Source organism: Thalassophryne amazonica, chromosome 9, assembly GCF_902500255.1.
Source record: "Thalassophryne amazonica chromosome 9, fThaAma1.1, whole genome shotgun sequence".
Taxonomy (NCBI): Eukaryota; Metazoa; Chordata; class Actinopteri; order Batrachoidiformes; family Batrachoididae; genus Thalassophryne; species Thalassophryne amazonica.
The window spans coordinates 107,784,711-107,806,463 of NC_047111.1; the positions used below are offsets into that span (position 1 = coordinate 107,784,711).

Genomic DNA, 21,753 nt, shown 5'->3' on the forward strand with positions numbered 1-21,753 from the left:
ACCAGGTGATTTTACTGATTAATATCACTTTGAGCAGATGGAATCAGTTAATCAGTGAAATCACCTGGTGGAGTCAGTGGCTGCAAAGAAAACCTGCACCCTCATGGCTTTTTCTGGAACAGGTTGCCTACCCCTGTGTTACAGCCTTATTTCAAAATGGAGTAAATTAATTTTTCTCTACTCGCAACATTTTTCTCTACTCACAACGCCCCATGATGACAACATGAAAAATGTTTTTTGAAATTTTTGCAAATTTATTAAAAATATAAATTAAGGAATCATGTGTACCTAAGTATTCACACCCTTTGCTTAACACTTTGTTGATGCACCTTTGGCAGCAATTACAGCCTCACGTCTTCTTCATTATGATGCCACAAGCTTTGTGTAGCTATTTTTGGGCAGTTTTGTCCATTCCTCTTTGCAGCACCTCTCAAGCTCCATCAGGTTGGATTGGGAGGATTGGTGCGCAGCCATTTTCAGATCTCACTAGGGATGTTCAGTCGGATTCAGGTCTGGGCTCTGGCTGGGCCACTCAAGCACATTCACAGAGTTTTCCTGAAGCCGCTCCTTTGATATCTTGGCTGTGTGCTTAGGGTCATTGTCCTGCTGAAAGATGAACCATTGCCCCAGTCCGAGGTCAAGACTACTCTGGAGCAGGTTTTCATCTAGGATGTCTCTGTACATTGCTGCATTCATCTTTCCCTCAATCCTGACTAGTCTCCCAGTTCCTGTCATTGAAAAACATCTGCACAGCATGATGCTGCTGCCAACATGCTTCACTGTAGGGATGGTGCCTGGTTTCCTCCAAACATGGCATTCATGCCAAAGTGTTCAATCTTTGTCTCATCAGACCAGAGAATTTTGTTTCTCGTTGTCTTAGAGTACTTCAGGTGCTTTTTGGTAAACTCCAGATGGGCTGCCATGTGCCTTCTTTTAAGGAGTGGCTTCCGTCTGGCCACTCGACCATACAGGTGTGATATGTTTTCTTTCTGGAAGGTTCCCCTCTCTCCACAGAGGAATACTGAAGTTCTGACAGAGTGACCATCTGGTTCTTGGTCACCTCCCTGACTAAGGCCCTTCTCCCCCAATTGCTCAGTTTAGATGGGCAGCCAGCTCTAGGAAGAGTCCTGGTGGATCCAAACTTCTTCCATTTATGGATGACAGAGGCCACTGAGCTCATTGGGACCTCAAAGCAGCAGGAATGTTTCTGTACCCTTGCCCAAATTTGTGCCTCAAGACAATCCTGTCTCAGAGGTCTACAGGCAATTCCTTTGACTTCATGTTTGGTTTGTGCTCTGACATGCACTGTCAACTGCGGGACCTTATGTAGACAGGTGTCTGCCTTTTTAAATTATATCCAGTTAACTTAATTTACCCCAGGTGGACTCCAGTTAAGCTGTAGAAATATCTCAAGGATGATTAGTGGAAACAGGGAGCTCAATTTGGAGCTTCATGCAAAAGCTGTCAAAACCTATGTACATGTGATTATTTTGTTTTTATTTTGAATAAATCTGCAAAAATCTAAAAAAAAAAAATTTTCACACTGTTATTATGGGGTATTGTGTGTATTTTTTTTATTATTATTATTTTTTTTTTTTTTAGGAAAAAACTGAATTTCATCCATTTTTGAATAAGGCTTTAACAAAGCAAAATGTGAAAAAAGCAAAGAGCTGTAAATACTTTCCAGATGCACTGTGACTTTATTCTTTCTGCCAACGAAGTGGACAGTAGACAACGGTCAACTGTAACCTGTTAGTGTTTAGCAGTCTTGCCTTACACAAAGACGGTCTGGGGTTCGATTCCACCCTTGACCTTTTTTATGTGGATGTATCTTTTTTATGTGGATGTAATTAGGATGGGTTAAATGCAGAGGACAAATTTTGTTACATGTATCAATGTAGGAACAATGATAATAAAGGCCCTTCTTCTTCTTCATTGATTGGTGTGTAAATTTAATAAATAACACTCTGAACTTTCTGTGCTTGAGTAATTATCTGCAGGATATCTTCAAAGAACCAGATCATCAGCGACTACATTAAGGAGGACTTCTCATTTAGAAGCAGAAATGGCAGTTATCATGATGATACCTTTTCTCCGTGTGTCTTCACCAAATGCTTTTCCAAAGATAATCCCTCTCTCATTATCAAAACAATCAAGGGACAATGTGCAAAAAGAAAAGTGGAAGTGATGTGAATTAGTACAGGACTATGGGAAAATGATTGCAGATTTAATACTTTAATTAGGCTCTTGCAAAGCAATCAGACACAATTAGGAGGTACCAGTCAGTCAGTTAAAACTCAAGAGCAACAGGAGCTGCATTAATATTTGATGATTTTTAAATGGTTATTTGAGCACAGCTGCATTTTGGATAGGTGAGCAAAAGTCTCTGCAGCTTTTGTTGAAGTTATTAAAGGTGGTGATGTGAATCTAAAGCAGAAGGTGAATCAGCTTTGCCTTTCAAAATAAATGACCATTAACTTGAAAATTATTTCATATCCACAGTGGAAAGTGTGTGTGTGTGTGTGTGTGTGTGTGTGTGTGTGTGTGTGTGTGTGTGTGTGTGTGTGGTGTGTGTGTGTGTGTGTGTGTGTGTGTGTGTGTGTGTGTGTGTGTGTGTGTGGTGTGTGTGTGTGTGTGTGTGTGTAACAAATTCTTAATGTGAATGATACACCGTGGACATTCCAAAGAGGTCAAACACAGAACTGTTTAAAGACGTGCACAATCCCAGTGATACTGAGGTAAAAATCAGACCAGAGATAAGAACAGTCATTCACTGTGCTGTTAGAAATCACTCCAAAATGAGCTCCAAGTGCAAAAATTAATTGCTGTTGTTGACATATTTAAAGCTGTATGGCCTTTTAAATTTCATGAAACTGACTAAATTTATTTTCTACTGAAATTCAAGCATTATAATATAGGTTTATTTTTGGAACATGTTGCAAAACCTCAGGTCATATTAGCAAAGAGAACATATGACATATACAGTCTCTCTCAAGCAGCCATCTGATGTCATACTGCCTTTCTTTACTCCAATTGGCAGTTGCTGTGTGCTTTCCAGCATCCTTCATGCAGACTGGGGGGAGCTCCCATGTGCTCTTTGACGTCTGTACCAAATGTGGGTCATGGTGTCTGATCGCTTGTAGCTACTATTTGTCCTGTTCAGAAGTTGAATTTCTAAATGGTTTCCAGAAAGCGCAAATTTTGATCCATATTTCCAGTATTCTGTTATGAATTCCAAATTTAAGGTCTTAAGGAACAAAATTATAGTTGTGCCAAAGAAAATTATTTTTAGGACTTAAATCTTAAAAAGCCCAAAGGCTGTACACCTTTAATATTTCTTTGGAGAAATCACACATCTCCACAGAATGTGACTTCATGGTTGGTATTTTTTCTGTTTTTGTCTTTGAGTCAACACAATATCTGGCAGATGGAACATAGGAATAAAGGGTTTGATGGAGGTTAGGACAGTAAATATGTCCATCATGGCTGAAGATATTTGCTGCTGAGTCTGGGGATAGCTGACTGTATCTGCTGGCCTCTCGGGGAATTTACCCATTTTTCCGCACACATAACACTGAGTGCACTTTGAAATAGACTGTGTGTCTCATCTGTGTCTGTCTAACTTTACAGATTATGGGCCAGTATTTCTTTGTAAATCTACGTAGTGTAGTTTTGTGGATAAATTGTTTTTGTAAATTATATATGCATTTTTGCTTTTCCATCTGGTGTTCTCATGTGTACCAGCTGTTTGTTGCCATTCTTTTAATTTTAAACATATAGCGTTTATTTGCTGAGAAAAGGAAACTTGCGAGTCAATCCTGGGAGCATGTTCTGCTGCTGCATATCACCACACCCACCAGACTATGGAACCACCATGGTTCCTGCTTGGAAATCACCCAGGCAAGCAACCGGTGCATTCCCACTTCTGTAATGTGGGCATTCCCTTGGGCGTCTCCAGCCGCTGGCGGTCCTCAGCACTAAGGCACCTGCGTGCTTGATCATGTGCAGAGAAACACTGCACAGCCAATACATCTTTACTAATGTTTCCTCAGAATGCAAACATGAAATGAAATGTGCCATTATGAATAAAACTGTCTTGTCTTCCCTGTTAAAAAATACAAATGTCATTTTTAGATGCAAAAAATTTTGAAGAAAAGAAAAGCTGACCATCAAAAGGCCGGGTTCCAAAAACTGCTTGAACCAAGGCGTAATGGAAAATAAATATGGAACCTTAAAAACTTGTAGAATTAGCCAAGTCAGGTCTTGGCGCATGCGCTGATGCCATGTGTCGCATTATCACACTACAGAATGAAAATAGCTTTTCTCTCAATGCAAGTAGAACACTTTGTGTGTACACCTGTCCCATTTTTCTTTCGGTGTTATAACTTATGAACACCATATCCAATTTATTCCAAAACTGACATACATAATCAGATATGCTTCCTCAACCCATGAAATTTCGAGTCACCGATCAGCCAGGATTTTTACAACAGAGCCAGATAAAACACTGTAGACTACAACCCCTGGCAAAAATTATGGAATCACCGGCCTCGGAGGATGTTCATTCAGTTGCTTAATTTTATTAAAAAAAAAAAGCAGATCACAGACATGACACAAAACTAAAGTCATTTCAAATGGCAACTTTCTGGCTTTAAGAAACACTATAAGAAATCAAGAAAAAAAATTGTGGCAGTCAGTAACGGTTACTTTTTTAGACCAAGCAGAGGGAAAAAAATATGGAATCACTCAATTCTGAGGAAAAAAATATGGAATCATGAAAAACAAAAGCATGCTCCAACACATCACTAGTATTTTGTTGCACCACCTCTGGCTTTTATAACAGCTTGCAGTCTCTGAGGCATGGACTTAATGAGTGACAAACAGTACTCTTCATCAATCTGGCTCCAACTTTCTCTGATTGCTGTTGCCAGATCAGCTTTGCAGGTTGGAGCCTTGTCATGGACCATTTTCTTCAACTTCCACCAAAGATTTTCAATTGGATTAAGATCCGGACTATTTGCAGGCCATGACATTGACCCTATGTGTCTTTTTGCAAGGAATGTTTTTGCTCTATGGCAAGATGCATTATCATCTTGAAAAATGATTTCATCATCCCCAAACATCCTTTCAATTGATGGGATAAGAAAAGTGTCCAAAATATCAACGTAAACTTGTGCATTTATTGATGATGTAATGACAGCCATCTCCCCAGTGCCTTTACCTGACATGCAGCCCCATATCATCAATGACTGTGGAAATGTACATGTTCTCTTCAGGCAGTCATCTTTATAAATCTCATTGGAACGGCACCAAATAAAAGTTCCAGCATCATCACCTTGCCCAATGCAGATTTGAGATTCATCACTGAATATGACTTTCATCCAGTCATCCACAGTCCACGATTGCTTTTCCTTAGCCCATTGTAACCTTGTTTTTTCTGTTTAGGTGTTAATGATGGCTTTCGTTTAGCTTTTCTGTATGTAAATCCCATTTCCTTTAGGTGGTTTCTTACAGTTCGGACACAGACGTTGACTCCAGTTTCGTCCCATTCGTTCCTCATTTGTTTTGTTGTGCATTTTTGATTTTTGAGACACATTGCTTTAAGTTTTCTGTCTTCACGCTTTGATGTCTTCCTTGGTCTACCAGTATGTTTGCCTTTAACAACCTTCCCATGTTGTTTGTATTTGGTCCAGAGTTTAGACACAGCTGACTGTGAACAACCAACATCTTTTGCAACATTGCGTGATGATTTACCCTCTTTTAAGAGTTTGATAATCCTCTCCTTTGTTTCAATTGACATCTCTCGTGTTGGAGCCATGATTCATGTCAGTCCACTTGGTGCAACAGCTCTCCAAGGTGTGATCACTCCTTTTTAGATGCAGACTAACAAGCAGATCTGATTTGATGCAGGTGTTAGTTTTGAGAATGAAAATTTACAGGGTGATTCCATAATTCATTCCTCAGAATTGAGTGATTCCATATTTTTTTTCCCTCTGCTTGGTCTAAAAAAGTAACCGTTACTGACTGCCACAATTTTTTTTTCCTAATTTCTTATAGTGTTTCTTAAAGCCAGAAAGTTGCCATTTGAAATGACTTTAGTTTTGTGTCATGTCTGTGATCTGCTTTTTTTTCTACAAAATTAAACAACTGAATGACCATGCTCCGAGGCCGGTGATTCCATAATTTTTGCCAGGGGTTGTATAAGTGGCACCATAATCACAATATGATTTTTAAAAACTTTATATTGATATATCTGTTGGATTGTACATAGACTAATGTTTGTCTGATAACTAACAAATATTATTTACAGTACATTGGTTTCTGGACTATGACTGCATCTTATATTCTAGATGAATGTGCCAGTTGTGACAATCTTTGACTGTGGAGCAGTCACACCACCATGATGGAGATGATGTTACTGGATGATGATATTAATTTATAGGGGCTACAGTATGTGACTGGTTATTCATGCTGGCTATGTCGTAGTAGTCATCGTACAAAATCTACTTGAAGGAGTTCTTTTCTTAAATGTCTGTTGGCGATGCTCATATGTTTGTGTAAATAGGCTCTGACACACACTGGTGTGATCTACAACTGTCCCTGTCAGGCTGACTTCCTCGTACCCACTGACAGCTGGGTGGACTTAGACAGTGCAGATGAATAGTCTTGTCCAAGGGCACAGACATGTAGTGTGACAAGGAATTGAACTCAGGTCTACATATTGGGAGGCAAATTCTGTATTTCAATGAGCTACCTGATGAATTAAAACAGAACTGTCAGGATTTGGACTTTTGTATTATGTTTGTTCTATTTACTTAGGTTTGGTTGTTTTGTTTGTGATTTCTCTTGCTGGGTTTTTCCTGCTTGGGCTTTGTCTTTCCCTATCTCTCTTGCCTGCCTGTCTTTGTGCTTGATGGTGGGCGGTGCACACTGTTTGGGCCACACACCTGTTTCTAATCTGTAGCTCATCACCAGGGTGTATATAAGCTTCACTGGTTGCACTGTTTCCTTGCCAGATCATTGTGCCTTGTGCTATTGTTTCCAGCTCTGTACCTTGTGTTTTCCTCGCCTCGCCTGCTTCGTAGTGTTTTTGACCTACTGCCTGTTTTTTTGACCACACCTTATTGCCTGATGTTTCTGATTTGTTTGCTGATTTTGGACTGCCTTTTTGTGTACTGGACTCTGCTGATTCCTTCAAGAAAACAATGGTAAAACCAGAGCTGTGTAGTTGAGTCCTGCATTTGTGCCCAGACGTCTCCGACCACCAAACCTGATAAGAACCTTGTTATAGCAAAAATTTGGAATTTAAATCAAGTTTAAAGATTAAAGTGCTCCACACAAGAACATGATATTCAGCTTCTACCTTCTGAAACATTGTCAAACATGGTAGAAAAGAATTTCGCAGCTCAGATTTAAGCCTTGATTGATTTTTTTAATCTACATAACAACTGCTCTAATGTATTGAATGGAAAAGAAAACACTTTGGTTTATCTTTTCAGAGAGTGAAACTGCTCTCGCTGTAGATGTGGCTTTGACAGATAGAAGAACTGCAAACAGAAACCCCTAGGTCTTCGTAATCTATACCTTACATTTAGATCCACATGGCACACGCATCTTTACAGCACACTGTGTGATACGTCTGCACGTGTACGACAGATCAGCAGCGTGAAATCACACACAGCGGGTCAGTACACTGAAACCTGCCCAAAGTTCATTCCATCCATTAGGAATTACACCATGTGGCCTTAATCATAATTTCTCCGGCCAGCGAATATAAAAGTGCAAAACATCCTCACGCGGCCTGAAGGCACACTCCTGAAAACGTGTGGCTGCTCGTAGTTTACAGAGCGCACGTCAGTCAGCCGTGACTGGAAACAGAGCAAACTGGATGAGACAGATCAGGATCATAAGGCAGCCTGGTGTTTCCATGGGGGCTTCTCCTGCTGAGATACATGGTCCCAGCTCCCTTTGTTCGCTGTTAACCCGTTAAATCCCGCGGAAGAGCCCATTCACAAATGTGTCACACACCCCGGGGGTGCATTTTGTGGGATATAATGATCTTAAAGGGGTTAGACAGAGTTGTTACTGATTCCAACACCCCCCCCCCCCCCACACACACACACACACACACACACACATACACACACAAATCCATTTGTTTCCTGGGTTGTCTGTTGTTTCACTTGTTGTCAAGTCTCATCTCAAAGTACATCCACAATGAACTGGCTAAATCCTAAAGTCCTGCTCCGCCGCAGTATAGTACCCCCACCCCACCAAACACAGTCAGGATGCTACCCCCCCCTCCAAAAAAAACTGCCTTCAAGCCAGATATTCAAGATATTCAATATTAAAACACATTAAATGAAATAAAGGAGTTATTTTTCAAAAATTTTATGAGAAGAAAGTTTGAGGTCGTAATAAATACAACTATGTCTAAATACTTTCATGAATGAGTTTTAAATTGAAAATGTCATCCAAAATGGCCAACACCACGCCCCTAAAATACATCATTGCAACATAAAAGAGAATGAATAATAACAGAACATCAGATTTTGGTAGCCATTTTGGCCAACATATTGAAAGTCTGAGTTTATATTTTTTACACATTATTCACTTTGTGTGTTTTTAAGAATCCGCTAGCTTAGCGCAGCTACTAGCTCTTAGCCGGTTTAGCATGGCGGCTTCTCCTGTCTCTCACGCACTTTTCTGCTCTGGGTGTGAAATGTTTAGTTATTCCTCGGCCTCCTTTAGCAGTAATGGTACTTGTAATAAGTGTAGCTTATTTGTAGCTTTGGAGGCCAGGCTGGGCGAATTGGAGACTTGGCTCCGCACCTTGGAAAATCCTACAGCTAGCCAGGCCCCTGTAGTCGGTGCGGACCAAGGTAGCTTAGCCGCCGTTAGTTTCCCCTCCAGCAGATCCCGAGCAGCCGGGAAAGCAGGCCGACTGGGTGACTGTGAGGAGGAAGCGTAGTTCTAAACAAAAGCCCCCTGTACACCGCCAACCCGTTCACATTTCTAACCATTTTTCCCCACTCGGCGACGCACCCGCCGATGAACAAACTCTGGTTATTGGCGACTCTGTTTTGAGAAATGTGAACTTAGCGACACCAGCAACCATAGTCAAATGTCTTCCGGGGGCCAGAGTAGGTGATATCGAAGGAAATTTGAAACTGCTGGCTAAGGCTAAGCGTAAATTTGGTAAGATTGTAATTCACGTCGGCAGTAATGACACCCGGTTACGCCAATCGGAGATCACTAAAATTAACATTGAATTTGTGTGTAACTTTGCAAAAACAATGTCGGACTCTGTAGTTTTCTCTGGGCCCCTCCCCAATCGGACCGGGAGTGACATGTTTAGCCGCATGTTCTCCTTGAATTGCTGGCTGTCTGAGTGGTGTCCAAAAAATGAGGTGGGCTTCATAGATTGGCAAAGCTTCTGGGGAAAACCTGGTCTTGTTAGGAGAGACGGCATCCATCCCACTTTGGATGGAGCAGCTCTCATTTCTAGAAATCTGGCCAATTTTATTAAATCTTCCAAACCATGACTACACAGGGTTGGGACCAGGAAGCAGAGTTGTAGTCATACACACCTCTCTGCAGCTTCTCTCCCACTGCCATCCTCTCATTACCCCATCCGCGTAGAGACGGTGCCTGCTCCCAGACAACCAATAACAAGCAAAAATCTATTTAAGCATAAAAATTCAAAAAGAAAAAAATAACATAGCACCTTCAACTGCACCACAGACTAAAACAGTTAAATGTGGTCTATTAAACATTAGGTCTCTCTCTTCTAAGCCCCTGTTAGTAAATGATATAATAATTGATCAACATATTGATTTATTCTGCCTTACAGAAACCTGGTTACAGCAGGATGAATATGTTAGTTTAAATGAGTCAACACCCCCGAGTCACACTAACTGCCAGAACGCTCGTAACACGGGCCGAGGCGGAGGATTAGCAGCAATCTTCCATTCCAGCTTATTAAATTAATCAAAAACCCAGACAGTGTTATCTATCGTCCACCTGGTCATTACTGTGAGTTTCTCTGTGAATTTTTGGACCTTTTGTCTGAGTTAGTGCTTAGCTCAGTTAAGATAATTATAGTGGGCGATTTTAACATCCACACAGATGCTGAGAATGACAGTCTCAACACTGCATTTAATCTATTGTTAGACTCGATTGGCCTTGCTCAAAATGTAAATGAGTCCACCCACCACTTTAATCATACCTTAGATCTTGTTCTGACTTATGGTATGGAAATTGAAGACTTAACAGTATTCCCTGAAAACCCCCTTCTGTCTGATCATTTCTTAATAACATTTACATTTACTCTGATGGACTACCCAGCAGTGGGGAATAAGTTTCATTACAGTAGAATTTTTCCCAAAAGCGCTGTAACTAGGTTTAAGGATATAATTCATTCTTTATGTTCTCCAATGCCATATACCAACACAGTGCAGAGTAGCTACCTAAACTCTGTGAGTGAGATAGAGTATCTCGTCGATAGTTTTACATCCTCATTGAAGACAACTTTGGATGCTGTAGCTCCTCTGAAAAAGAGAGCCTTAAATCAGAAATGCCTGACTCCGTGGTATAACTCACAAACTCGCAGCTTAAAGCAGATAACCCGTAAGTTGGAGAGGAAATGGCATCTCACTTATTTAGAAGATCTTCACTTAGCCTGGAAAAAGAGTCTGTTGCTCTATAAAAAAAAAGCCCTACGTAAAGCTAGGACATCTTACTACTCATCACTTATTGAAGAAAATAAGAGCAACCCCAGGTTTCTTTTCAGCACTGTAGCCAGGCTGACAAAGAGTCAGAGCTCTATTGAGCTGAGTATTCCATTATCTTTAACTAGTAATGACTTCATGACTTTCTTTGCTAACAAAATTTTGACTATTAGAGAAAAAATTACTCATAACCATCCCAAAGATGTATCGTTATCTTTGGCTGCTCTCAGTGATGCCGGTATTTGGTTAGACTCTTTCTCTCTGATTGTTCTGTCTGAGTTATTTTCATTAGTTACTTCATCCAAACCATCAACATGTTTATTAGACCCCATTCCTGCCAGGCTGCTCAAGGAAGCCCTACCATTATTTAATGCTTCAATCTTAAATATGATCAATCTATCTTTGTTAGTTGGCTATGTACCACAGGCTTTTAAGGTGGCAGTAATTAAACCATTACTTAAAAAGCCATCACTTGACCCAGCTATCTTAGCTAATTATAGGCCAATCTCCAACCTTCCGTTTCTCTCAAAGATTCTTGAGAGGGTAGTTGTAAAACAGCTAACTGATCATCTGCAGAGGAATGGTCTATTTGAAGAGTTTCAGTCAGGTTTTAGAATTCATCATAGTACAGAAACAGCATTAGTGAAGGTTACAAATGATCTTCTTATGGCTTCGGACAGTGGACTCATCTCTGTGCTTGTTCTGTTGGACCTCAGTGCTGCTTTTGATACTGTTGACCATAAAATTTTATTACAGAGATTAGAGCATGTCATAGGTATTAAAGGCACTGCGCTGCGGTGGTTTGAATCATATTTGTCTAATAGATTACAGTTTGTTCATGTAAATGGGGAATCTTCTTCACAGACTAAAGTTAATTATGGAGTTCCACAAGGTTCTGTGCTAGGACCAATTTTATTCACTTTATACATGCTTCCCTTAGGCAGTATTATTAGACGGTATTGCTTAAGTTTTCATTGTTACGCAGATGATACCCAGCTTTATCTATCCATGAAGCCAGAGGACACACACCAATTAGCTAAACTGCAGGATTGTCTTACAGACATAAAGACATGGATGACCTCTAATTTCCTGCTTTTAAACTCAGATAAAACTGAAGTTATTGTACTTGGCCCCACAAATCTTAGAAACATGGTGTCTAACCAGATCCTTACTCTGGATGGCATTACCCTGACCTCTAGTAATACTGTGAGAAATCTTGGAGTCATTTTTGATCAGGATATGTCATTCAAGGCGCATATTAAACAAATATGTAGGACTGCCTTTTTGCATTTACGCAATATCTCTAAAATCAGAAAGGTCTTGTCTCAGAGTGATGCTGAAAAACTAATTCATGCATTTATTTCCTCTAGGCTGGACTATTGTAATTCATTATTATCAGGTTGTCCTAAAAGTTCCCTAAAAAGCCTTCAGTTAATTCAAAATGCTGCAGCTAGAGTACTGACGGGGACTAGCAGGAGAGAGCATATCTCACCCGTGTTGGCCTCTCTTCATTGGCTTCCTGTTAATTCTAGAATAGAATTTAAAATTCTTCTTCTTACTTATAAGGTTTTGAATAATCAGGTCCCATCTTATCTTAGGGACCTTGTAGTACCATATTACCCCATTAGAGCGCTTCGCTCTCAGACTGCAGGCTTACTCGTAGTTCCTAGGGTTTGCAAGAGTAGAATGGGAGGCAGAGCCTTCAGCTTTCAGGCTCCTCTCCTGTGGAACCAGCTCCCAATTCAGATCAGGGAGACAGATACCCTCTCTACTTTTAAGATTAGGCTTAAAACTTTCCTTTTTGCTAAGGCTTATAGTTAGGGCTGGATCAGGTGACCCTGGACCATCCCTTGGTTATGCTGCTTTAGACGTAGACTGTGGGGGGGTTCCCATGATGCACTGTTTCTTTCTCTTATTGCTTTGTATGCATCACTCTGCATTTAATCATTAGTGATCGATCTCTGCCCCCCTCCACAGCATGTCTTTTTCCTGGTTCTCTCCCTCAGCCCCAACCAGTCTCAGCAGAAGACTGCCCCTCCCTGAGCCTGGTTCTGCTGGAGGTTTCTTCCTGTTAAAGGGGAGTTTTTCGTTCCCACTGTAGCCAAGTGCTTGCTCACAGGGGGTCGTTTTGACCGTTGGGGTTTTTCCATAATTATTGTATGGCTTTGCCTTACAATATAAAGCGCCTTGGGGCAACTGTTTGTTGTGATTTGGTGCTATATAAATAAAATTGCTTTGATTTGATATTTATATTTATATTTTTATAAATCTTTTTTCCTTTTTTATAAATATCCTGACTGTGTATTTGGGGCTGCCAAGGAAACCTAAAAAAAGAAAAAAATTTAAATGGACTGGTTTAGTTCTTGGTTTAGTTCCCATCTCCCCTACGACTAGTTTTTTCTGCAGATTTCTATTCATGCTAAACACCTGAACTACAAGGAAGGCTTTTTAGAAGCGGTAAGTCTGCTTCTTAACCCCTCTCAAAGCCATATAAAAATGTCAGTCATGAGTCACTTTTGTGTGGATTAAAGTCACTAACTGGGACTCTTGTCTTGGTGCAGGCAAGACATGAGAATTGTCCTCCCTTCCATTTGCACAGCTCCAAATGCTTCGCTGCTCTCTGCCGACCCAAGTTAAGAGTCTGGTCAGAATTAATCTTCAAAGCGAATCGTCATTTTAAATCAAATGACACCTCTTTTCAAACATTGTAAAACAAACAATGAACTACAATTGACCAAAACGTTGCTTTCCTCCCAAAATGAGACATCCTGTGTTCTTTATGAATTACATCCTGACGTGCAGCACAGCTGAGCTCAGCTCAGATCTACAGTGAGGAAAATAAGTATTTGAACACCCTGTGCTTTTGCAACTTCTCCCACGTAGAAATCAAGGAGGGGTCTGAAATTTTCATCTTAGGTGCATGTCCACTGTGAGAGACAATCTAAAAAAAAAAATAAAAAATTCAGAAATCACAATGTATGAATTTTTAATAATTTATTTGTATGTTACTGCTGCAAATAAGTATTTGAACACCTACCAACCAGCAAGAATTCTGGCTCTCACAGACCTGTTAATTTTTCTTTAATCCCTCTTATTCTGCACTCTTTACCTGTATTAATTGCACCTGTTTGAACTTCTTACCTGTATAAAAGACACCTGTTCACACACTCAATCAATCACACTCCAACCTGTCCACCATAGCCAAGACCAAAGAGCTGTCTAAGGACACCAGGGACAAAACTGTAGACCTGCACAAGGCTGGGATGGACTACAGGACAACAGGCAAGCAGCTTGGTAGAAGACAACAACTGTTATGATTATTTATTAGAAAGTGGAAGAAACACAAGATGACTGTCAGTCTCCCTCGGTCTGGGATTCCATGCAAAATCTCACTTTGTGGGGTAAGGATGATTCTGAGAAAGCTCAGAAGTACACAGGAGGACCTGGTCAATGACCTGAAGAGAGCTGGGACCACAGTCACAAAGATTACATTAGTAACACATGATGCTGTCATGGTTTAAAATCCTGCAGGGCAGCAAGGTCCCCCTGCTCAAGCCAGCACATGTCCAGGCCCATTTGAAGTTCACCAGTGACCATCTGGATGATCCAGAGGAGGCATGGGAGAAGGTCATGTGGTCAGATGAGACCAGAATAGAGCTTTTTGGAATCAACTCCACTTACCATGTTTAGAGGATGAGAACAACCCCAAGAAAACCATCCCAACCGTGAAGCATGGGGGTGGAAACATCATACTCTGGGGGTGCTCTTCTGCAAAGGAGACAGGACAACTGCACCGTATTGAAGGGAGGATGGATGGGGTCATGTATTGCGAGATTTTGGCAAACAACCTCCTTCCCTCAGTAAGAGCATTGAAGATGGGTCATGGCTGGGTCTTCCAACATGACAATGACCCCAAACACACAGCCAGGGCAACTAAGGAGGGGCTCCGTAAGAAGCATTTCAAGGTCCTGGAGTGACCTGGCCAGTCTCCAGACCTGAACTCAATAGAAAATCTTTGGAGGGAGCTGAAACTCCAAACCTGAAAGATCTAGAGAAGATCTGTATGGAGGAGTGGACCAAAATTCCTGCGGCAGTGTGTGAAATCCTGGTGAAAAACTACAGGAAATGTTTGACCTCTGTAATTGCAAAGAAAGGCTACTTTACCAAATATTAACATTGATTTTCACAGGTGTTCAAATACTTAATTGCAGCAGTAACATACAAATAAATGATTAAAAAATCATACATGGTGATTTCCAGATTTTTTATTTTTTTTTTTTTTTTTTAGATTATGTCTCTCACAGGGGACATGCACCTAAGATGAAAATTTCTGACCCCTCCATGATTTCTAAGTGGGAGAACTTGCAAAATCGCAGGGTGTTCAAATACTTATTTTCCTCACTGTATGGAAAGACATTTATGCCAATAATGTCTGAAAGGAAATGCGTTTGACAAAAACTACAGATCTTGCTTGTTTCTATTTATGTCCAGAGATCAAGGATCCAGTGAACAATTTCATATTTATTTATTTTAAGACTCAATAAAATGTTATTGACATAGAGAACCTGTAAAGCTGACTTTTAGTAGACAGAAAATTCACAAGAGGTATCGATAAGGAATCGGATCAATAAGCGGAATCGTTAATCATATCGATATTGATAAAATCTTATCGATACCCATCCCTACTAAGGACTAATCAAAATAGTTAAATATTTTGCAGATCAAGTAATTCATTATTTGATATAACTTCAGCTGTAAAGCTGATTTAATTTAGTGTTTTAACGTAAACCTGCCTTGCTAATGCAGCGGTCAGACCCACCAGAACCACATCTCAATACTTGCAGTTTAAAACTTTAGGCATAAATAATATTGACATTCTGAGCCAGCGTGTGTCCTACAGACCTCTCAAAAACAGCAAGTACAAAGAAAAATATTTACTTGCAAAGATTTACAGCAAGATCTTTCTAGACCTTTTGCGGCTTTTACTTTTCAATATATTGGTTACAGTATTTAAAATGATTTGATTATAGTATTTAATATTGCAGTTAATGTTAGCAACATCTTAAAATAGTGATACACTGACATTATTTACTGCAATAATAAGCATTAACTTACAGTGAATTAATCCTTAACCGTATATAGTAAACATTTGTTACTGGTTATAATGACAGTTAATGCAGTAATAAGCATTAACCCAGTGAATTACAGTGAATTAAAAGTTGACTATGTTTAGTCATCAGTTATTAATGCTCAGTAGCTATAAATTATTAAATATATAAATGAATACCTTAGTTAAGATGAACACTGTTAATAAATGATTACTAAATTCAAATTCACTATTAATGCTTGCTACAGCATTAACTCATGTGCCCTTATTGTAATGTGATGCCTGAGTATTTCTTTATAAATTATATGAGCATATAGTCTAAGCAAGTCATAGTCAATATACATTACTTGAAGGGTTCCGATATAATTACACAGAACAAAGATGGAATTTTAGCCCAAAGCTTTCAGCAGTAAACCGAAAACATTTCAATCTTTACAAGTGCAAACACACATCGCCCACAAACCTCCCCACCCCCCCAACCGTCGGCGCCTCCCCAACAACCCGCCCATACATACAGTTCACATCGGTTCATATGAAGCCTGAAGCAGGTGATGTTCCACATGCACAGAAGATACAGAGTTTATGATTGAACTTCACTATTTACTGGAACATGATCAAAACTGTGCTCTCTTCAGTGCTTCATTCCTACCCGTTCCATGTTGGATTCTCTCTCCAGTTTAACCCCCTACCACCTGCCTCATTTTGGCTTGTCAGTATCTCACAAAGAAAAAGTGAAATTTCCCATCGATGGCATATACAGGCTTAGAAGGGGTGTAATCGATTTTGCAAAACGTGACGGAAGCTTCTTTAGCCAAGCAATACTTCGAAACAAATTTTTGGCAAAACGTATGCTTAAATGTTTAAGTCTGGGTTTTTGTTTTTTTGTTTGTTTGTTTGTTTAGGAAAACTGTACATAAGCGATGTTAAATTGCAAACAGCTGCACAGAACAGTGACACTGTGACTGTAACGATAAACGTTTTGGCTAGCCACTGGAGCTACTTTTACATTAAAAGGCTTTTACTGTAAAGCACATTTTGGAATACAAGTTATCTAAGATTTAACTTTGCAGCAGCAGACATGACGATCATAATTTGTAACCTGTGTTATGAAAACAATGTAGCCCTGCATCGTCCAGTTTTGTACCAGGGGCCTGCCAGGCCTATACAATGGTAGCGCAAACCCTGAAACTTATATAACACTGACCATTGCATCGATGTGGAAAGTATAACTGGATGAATCTCAGCTGGTGAATCTGATGTTCTTCTCTTGAATACAATTTATATTTTCAATATATTCAAACTCAATTGTGTGGTTAGTGGTTTTCAATACATGTGTGTGTGTGTGTGTGTGTGTGTGTGTGTGTGTGTGTGTGTGTGTGTGTGTGTGTGTGTTCTATCAAATAACTGAATAGCGTAAATGGTAAATTTGTCTCAGCCGTTATCCAGGTAAACAGCAATTGGTGTGCAATGAAATTTACCAAAAATGTTCTGTTCTTTAGGTCACTGTCAAAACAAAGGGGCAAGTAAAGTGGCACTTCAAGAAATTTGGCACGGTGAGGGTGAGAGGAGACAAGCAAGTTTAGATTGAGTCTGAAATTGCCCTAATTAGGGTTTTGACAAAACAACACAGAGAAACTGTATTTACGTCTCTGGCTTCTCATGAACAAACTCTTCAGCTCTTTCCAAGATCTTGGTTCAAATCACTGGCATCTCTGTTGTAATTACTCATGAAAAAAGCTGCTGGTTAAATGAAACCACATATATTTAATAGAGGTTCTGAACACAAATGTACATAATCACCTACAAATCTGTGAAATTTTAAGTTAATTTTAAAAAAAATATATTGGGTATAACAAAATTAACATTTTATCTGTGGAGCACTGCAGAGTGTTTGGCTCATAAGAAGCGTATTAGAGCCCGACTGATATATCGGCCGGCCGATATTATCGGCCAATATAAGCCCTTTTCAAAGTACTCACTATCGGCCGAAATTTTGCCAATAGAACACCGATAATTTCTCATAAACAGAACAGTTACTGAAATAATATTTGTGTCGGCAATGTAAAATGTCCTTGCACCGCTTGTCCAGTAGATGGAGCTCTGACTCCATTCAACTGAGAGCTGCTTACACCCCTGCTTAAATGTGTTCATCACCGGCCCCTGTAGTTCGCCGTCACACCGCACTGATCGGCTGACAAAAGCATACTGGTAAGTTTATAAGGATGTTGTTTGTAATAACTTTGCCATTAAACTCACCCCACATTTCTCCCGTTTCAGTTCAACTCAGTTTGATTAACTCAGTTTATGTAGTAATGTGTCAAATGTGCTTCATTGCGTCGGTTACGCTTTTTATTAAGTCCACGTTGTGTAGACCTTATTTCTAGCATGAAAAACTCATTTACTGCTAAGAGGTTGAAACATTCAGATTCACTGGTCATCCAGAAGGGTTCTGGGAATTACTGCTGTTCGCCATTAACCCTCTGGGGCGGACGCCGTCGTATACCGTCGGCTGAGACCAAGCTTTACTATATTGTAAATAACTTTTTAATGATATGAGACAGAAGCTTACTTTTTTTTTTTGCTGAAAAGTTAACTCCGCGGACTTCGATCCACCATCAGCCATCTTGGTACTCCTCATAGAAGATGTGTGATGACTTGCGCAATGTGAGTGTTCAATCGGAATTGGTTCTCTGTCACGTGGTTTTCCAAAATCCAATCGTATGGCAGATTTACCTCACGTGATATGGCAAAGATCATTTTCAGGAGTGATATCTTACTAGTTGGCCCGTTTGAATAGCTCCCTAACTGCTCCAAATCCATTTTTGCATTTTTTGGAACTTGAAAATTCTTATCTGTTATAAAGTTAATCAATATGAGGACAAAGCTTCAGCTTTTAGCTCATACCTTTTTTGTTAAGGGTCCAAAAAAGAACATTTTATTCATTAAAAAAATAAATAAATAATATCGGCTGATTTATCGGCTATCGGCAAATCAGCCGATTTATCGATTATCTGCATTATTTTCATCCAAATATCGTTATCGGCATCTGCCTCAAAAAATCCATATCGGTTGGGCTCTAAAGCATATTGTTAAGGAGACAAAATCAGAGAGGCAAAATTGAGATGGTCTGGACATGCACAGAGAAGTGACATGGGGTACATAAGGAGAAGGATGCTTAGGAGAAGAAAGTTGGAAGAAGGAAGATGCAGAGGACAGGTTGAAATGGAAACAGATGATCTGCTGTGGCAACCCCTAACAGGAGCAGCCAAAAGAAGGAGAAGTGTATGTTAAAGAGCCCCATCATACTTAGCACCAAGGCAGGAATCAAATCCAATCAGCCAGAAAGGGGGGGAAAAAAGCCAAACTTCGAGGAGCACTCGGGAGGGACAGACATTCAGACAGCCATGTATGAATGCCTTCCGACTACTTAGAATGTAGTGCTTCGACTGATTCATGCACATCTCGTGCATATGCTTACAAGTGCAGATCAGCTGTAGTTGGAACACATTACGAATACCCAGAATGCAGTCAGAATAACAAGAATGCACTCAAATGCCATGCGGGTGTGGTCCGATCACCACCAGAAGTCTAGGTGGAAGGTAAGCAAGGAGAGGGGTGTGGCAGTGTAAAAATATTATGGTGATTTTATTCTTTATTAGTTACATTTTCCTTTTCTTATGCTACCTTGTCTTTCTATTGTGACCTGAATAAAACCACTGTATCTTTTCGTGCTAAAAAGTGCTGATAAACCAGTACCGAGACAGGATGTGAAAACATGTTTTTCTATTTTTCTGATGATTCATGTAACTGAGACAAGGCTGAGTTTGTTTGTCTTATTGGGAAATCTGGAGACGAGGTCAACTTGTTTTTCTCATTGAGGCGGGGGTGACATGTGAAGCTCAGTCAGGATGGGGCTGGGGGTTGCAAACTAAGCATGGATCCAGAGACTCTGTTACTGTTACTTTGGCTTATTCTCTGTATTAAAGGCGAGGTCAATCGGAGAACTGGACTGAGTCCTGGTCATCTTTCCCCTCTCTCATCAACGGACGCATGGGGTGTAACCAAGGTAAACTGTTAAACAATTTCATGTTGATGTTATGGATTTACAGTTGTGTGATACTGTAGTAAAAAGGTCCACTCCAACAGCAGAGGGAGCGCTGTGGTCCATTATCTGTTGAAGACCTGCCATGTCTTCCTGCTTGATGCCAGATGATATCCAATCTATGAACTGTGAAAATGTAAACCAGGGCCCTCTGATGATCACATAACTGTAGTGGATGTAACCTTGTGTGGTCAGAGTATTACGGCCATCAGAAAACCAATGTGCACACCCACAACCGTTATTATCAGTCCGCAGTGAATCACAGTAAACCCAAAATCGGGGAATCATGGATGACATATATCAGTACAAATATTGGATGACATACGTAATCCAAAGGGGGGGGGGGGGTGTAAGGCAGGTCCTGACAGTAAAGCATTACACAGCAGCCGCAACCCCCCACCCCTGTGCACACGCTCTCCCTCTCTCTCTTACTCTCTCCAGGCAACCAGCTCTGTAGCAGACAGTGGGGTGTCGCGATCAGGTGATCCAGCCTCACGCATGTGCAGTGGGGACATCAGATGATTCATTCAGCTACACGCCTTTCCCCTCTCCTGGATTAGGTTCATGAAATGACCACACCATGGTTCATGTGTGTGTCCTGCCAATGAGTTAATGCCTCACATGACGCACTGTCTGGGGCATCCCACTGTTCAGCTAGATGACGTGCATTGCCCCACTGGACGGCACGACATATGAGATATATATTTCGTGCCATTGGCACTTGGCCGTTGGCACTTGGCTGATGCGACCATCTCATGGAGCCCCCGGGATGTTGTGAGACACATTTGGAGCAGTTCCAAAGGTGACTTTCTATTTTATTTATATTGCAGTGGCATGACAATACAGTTGGAACGCTATTCCTCCTAAATGGTTCAGTGGTGTATATGCTATAATATGTGTATTACAGCTATGACACGCCATTCAGCTGTGCTGTGCCACGCCGAGGCTATGACACGTATTGACTCGCCATGGGAGCAGCGCAACGTGGCCCATCTGCTCGAGGGGTTACAGCTATGATGATCATTTATTTCACCTACATTATGTAACCCATGGGAGGGAATGACAGTATCTGTAATATGAGGTTTATTATGGATATAACACCCCGGTCAGATGTGTGCGCTGCATTGTGGCTCTGAGACGTTTTGACTCTCAGTGACTCACGGTGCTTTTGGTTTAATTGCGCAATGTTCACTTCTAGTTCACAAGATGAATGCGTGCCACAGACATTGCACATAACAATATTTCCTTTGCACACCCCAGATGGGATCCAGTGAAGGTGTACGTACGGCTCATCCGTGGCACAATCGGGACATTTGCCACGCCTGACCATGGCAAATGATTCTCAAGCGAGATCACAGCTGTTTTGAATGCTATATCGACTGCCGTTCGATAAATTTCCACCTCGACTGCGCCACGGTTGTTTTGAACATGGGCAAAAAAAAAAATACAGGGCGGCCGCACAACAGTGCCTGACTGTTTAGTCTGTACTCAGAATGCTGTCCGATGATTGTGAATGCACCTCAACACTTCCCGAATGTTGGTCGAAAGTCATTTGGAGTGGATTCGGGCTCATTCAGTCTCTGGTGTGATGGGGGTATAAGGTTTGATATCATGGACGATAAGTGGAGGACCCAAAATACACAGTTTAATGAATTTTATAATTGGGATTTTGCATAATTGGGACTAAAGCACTGGTGTCAAAACTGATTATGATGATGTGGTATATTACTCTACGGGTACACACTGTTTTGCAGTATATTTTCAGTCATACAGACCAGGTACATTTTCTGTCTTCCGCATACCCCACAGCTGAC

General features: G+C 40.6%; 1 long non-coding RNA gene across 1 annotated transcript in view; it reads right to left on the reverse strand.

Moving 5' to 3' along the window:
• The window catches only part of LOC117517782, a 191,925-nt gene that overhangs the window by 104,690 nt on the left and 65,482 nt on the right, over positions 1-21,753 (reverse strand). The window lies entirely within an intron of this gene.